General features: G+C 35.9%; 1 pseudogene; it reads left to right on the top strand.

Moving 5' to 3' along the window:
• Positions 1–1906: 1906 nt before the first annotated feature.
• LOC106755467 lies at positions 1907–2878 on the top strand (annotated as a pseudogene).
• Positions 2879–3958: the final 1080 nt, after the last annotated feature.

Genomic DNA, 3958 nt, shown 5'->3' with positions numbered 1-3958 from the left:
GTGTTAGGAGTGTTGGAGGTCATGGTTGGGCACCCAAGGTTCATGGAATGTGTCCTTGTTAGTCACTTGAGGAGCTTAAGTGAAAAGAGGCCATTGTAAACGTTTACAGGGCAATGTAAACGTTTAGACGAGAGTTTTTGTCAATTTGTACAGAAAGTTCGTCACAGGGATCCACCATTTTGAACACAGGGGACCAACTTTGTTTTTTTTTTTAATTTTTTCACATGAGGACATTCTTTGTTATTGGGAATGGTTGGTAAAGTGTGTTAGGAGTGTTGGAGGTCATGGTTGGGCACCCATGGTTCTTTGTTATTCTGTTATTAATTATTGACGAAAATATTCATCAAAAAATCTGTCGGTCGATCCATCTTCCTCCTCTTCCCCCTTTTTCTTCTTTCGTAAGTTTCTATCTTTTTTTTCTTTCACTATCTTGACGCTCTTCCTCTTCCTTTGTTGTCGCCACTACTATTATTGTTTTCTTCTCCTTTTCCACCTCCTTTTCTCATTTTTCCTTCTTTTCTCTTCTTTTTACTTTCTCCTCCTCTATTTTTGCAACATCTCATTGGTTTCATTGTGTCACTATTGTACCACCACCACACGTCGCCATTGCATCTCCGACATCTTCTTTTTCTTCTTCTCACCAACCCACTTAATTTATAGGATAATGATACTTTGACAAATTTTTTTTACAACATTTTAACATCATATATGTGTCCTTTTGGGATTCTTCCAAAATCGCTCCACAATCAATCATTATAATCATAAACAGTAACATGGACCAATCACAGAATGACAAGTAGATGATGTTAACATGTTGTCAAAAAAATGTTGTCAAAGTATCATTATCCTAATTTATAATATGTTTCTCATTAACTTTTGACAAAAAATTTGCCATCATTTTATCAACAAACTAACTCAAAAATCTATATGTGATAAAAATTTTAAATTATCATTAAATTTTAAGGTACGTAATAATAACCAATGAATTTCCAAACAAATATTACCCACATTTGTAAACTTATATTTAAGTATGAAATATATCGATTTTTTTATTGATAAATAAATTTTTCAGTAATAAAAATTTTAAATTATCGACAAATTTTATCAATAAATTTAGGTTAAATATATGTTTTAGTCCTCATATTTGTACCCAATTCTCGATTGGGTCCTCATGTTTTTTTTTTGTCCCAATTGCATCCTAATATTTGTTAATTTGAGGCAATAACGCCCTCTCCATTAACTTGCCACTGACGTCGTTTGCATTGTGCTGATGTGTAAATAATTTTATATTCGTGGCATTATGCATTATTTAATGATTTTTTTTTTGTGTAATTATCCAACCCCAGCAATCCTGAAGAACAATGTCCCTAACATTCCTACAATGTCAGAGCATGAGGCCCCTTTGGAGAGTAAAAACTCCGAACTTTGGAAAAACCCTTTTGTGGGGGTCGCAAGTGAGAACCTTGGGTGCTCTTCCGACGATGTTGTTTATTTGGGTATTGCTGAATCCGTTGTCTCTGAAGAATGCGATGACTGAGTCGGGCTTTTCGGAGGTCTCGAATTGAATGAATTTGGAAGCCTTCAGAACGGTTTCTGGGGAGAACCCGCGATCGTTTACGAGGTAGGAAACCATGAAAGAGTGTTGCTGTGAAGCATTTGAAAAGTGTTTCAGAGAGAGTATCGAGGGTAATGGATTGTTGGGTTGTCGGGTTTAAGGAGGGGTTCTTGAGAGTGACTTTCGATAGAGAAGAACGAGTTTGAAGCGTTGGGAATGAAACATATCCGAGTGTATGGATTACTGAAGAACTGTGATTCGAAGGGAGATTTCATTCAGTGTTGCAGTTTTGATTGATGTGATTTGTAATCTTCATAATCCCAAATCACCGTCAACAAATATACGATCCCCATGAACCAGAGATGGTCTTCTCTCAGCAAGCCCAGGAACCTCCATAAACAAAAATCGATTGTTCCTCTTTCTCATCGATATAGATTCCATATCATAAATCCTCATGTCTTCCTGAAAATAGAAGTCAGAGACTTGGAGATTTTGGCTTCAATGCAGGACGTTGTTGTTCCTAATCGAACCTTACAGAGGCTCATCCAGATCTGGTCAGACTCCCTCCACCATCTACTCCACTCCGCTCACTCCCCCACATCCACCCACTCCCAATCCCTCCCCTCCAAGGACCAAATCCTTCTCACTATCTCCGACTTGCAGACTCGCGCCGACAACCGCTTCGACTCGCTCGCCAAAATCGCTCGCTTCGCTCAACATTCCGAAGAGAATCGCGATTTTCTCCTCAAAACGGAATGCTTCATGCCTCTCCTCGTTGGCTTCCTCCACAATGTCAATGGCGCCGTCGAGTTCCTCGAACAGGTCGTTATGGCGTTGGATTTGGTTCTCGGAAAAATGGAAGACCGTGAGGTGCTGAAAAACTTGATACTTAAGGCGCAGGGCGAGGCAGAAAAACAAAGCCTGGATTCTCTGCTCGTCGCTCTCCAACAAGGGAACCATGCCGCACAAATAGCACCGGTTAGGGTTTTGACATCGGTCGCCTTGGACGTGGAATCGAAGCTTTTGATAGCGTAGAAGGAAGGTTTAGTGTCTGAATTACTGAAACTAATCACGCCGGAGAAAGATCCAGATCTAATCGAGAACTGTTTGTTGTGCCTGGTGGCTATTTCGTCTCTGAGAAGGAGCGAGATGAAGCTGGTGTGTCTGGGAGCGGTTAAGGTGTTGTCGAAGCTTCTCTACGCTTCGAACATGAACATGTCTGCGGATTTTCTCAAGATACAACACAAAAATGGAGCAGAGTGTTGTTGTTGGTGATGGTCATGGTAACTTTGGAGGATTTTAATTAACCACGTGGAATTTTTATTACACAAAAAAAAAATCATTAAATAATACATAATGCCACGAATATAAAATTATTTACTGGATCAGCACAGTACAAACGGCATCAGTGGCTTGTTAACGGAGAGGACATTATTGCTTCAAATTAACAAATATTAGGATGTAATTGGGACAAAAAAAAACATGATGATCCAATTGAGAATTAGGTACAAATATAAGGACTAAAACATATATTTAACCATAAATTTATGTAATTAAAAAATTTTATCAACAATTAAAATTTATATTATCAATAAATTTACTTGATAATTTTTTTCGAAAGAGATAAATTTACTAATAAAATTTTTTAATAATTAAATTTTTAAAATTTATCAATAAAATTTATGGATAATTTGAATTTATTAAAATTTATTAACATTGATAATTTCAAGAATTTTTTAATAATGCGTACATATTCATTACTTTTAAATACAAATTAAAAATCTATCATTTGTCTTTATTCTTCCTTTCCGGTAGGATATAACATTTATAAAATCCTATATCTTTGTTTCACAAATATATATATTTTATAAGGAAGCTGCTATTGCAGTTGAAATAAAGCGACAAGACTCTGGGTCTCTAAATGGTAGAAGATCACTCTTCATGCACTTAAGCAAGTTTCTTTTTGCATGGGTTTATGGTGATGAACATTGAACCAATAGAGCTGTGGTCCGTACACTTCGAACCAAACACATTAATTAATGTTACGGGTCCACTGCACTTGTGCTTTGGGGATTAAGATACTTTCACTCCAAAATAGGAAACTTATATATAATATGCAAATTCTATCTTCTTTTTTTAACCATATTTCTTCTATAATACGAGGTTTCATTTCTTTCAAAGCTTTCATCACATTAAGATTAACAAATACTTTTCATTATTTTTTATCTATTAATATTATAGAACCAAAAAAGGAAAATGAGAAACAATCTAATAAGAATTTTTATTCTGTCTTACAATAGCAGTATGAATGTGACATCCCAAATATATAATAACCTCAATCATATAATATAGGCGTCATCATTCAAATAAAGAGAACAGTCAGAGTATGACTTGCGATTAATT

Source organism: Vigna radiata, unplaced genomic scaffold (assembly GCF_000741045.1).
Source record: "Vigna radiata var. radiata cultivar VC1973A unplaced genomic scaffold, Vradiata_ver6 scaffold_414, whole genome shotgun sequence".
In the NCBI taxonomy this organism is placed as follows: Eukaryota; Viridiplantae; Streptophyta; class Magnoliopsida; order Fabales; family Fabaceae; genus Vigna; species Vigna radiata.
This window is presented reverse-complemented; position numbering and strand designations above follow the sequence as displayed.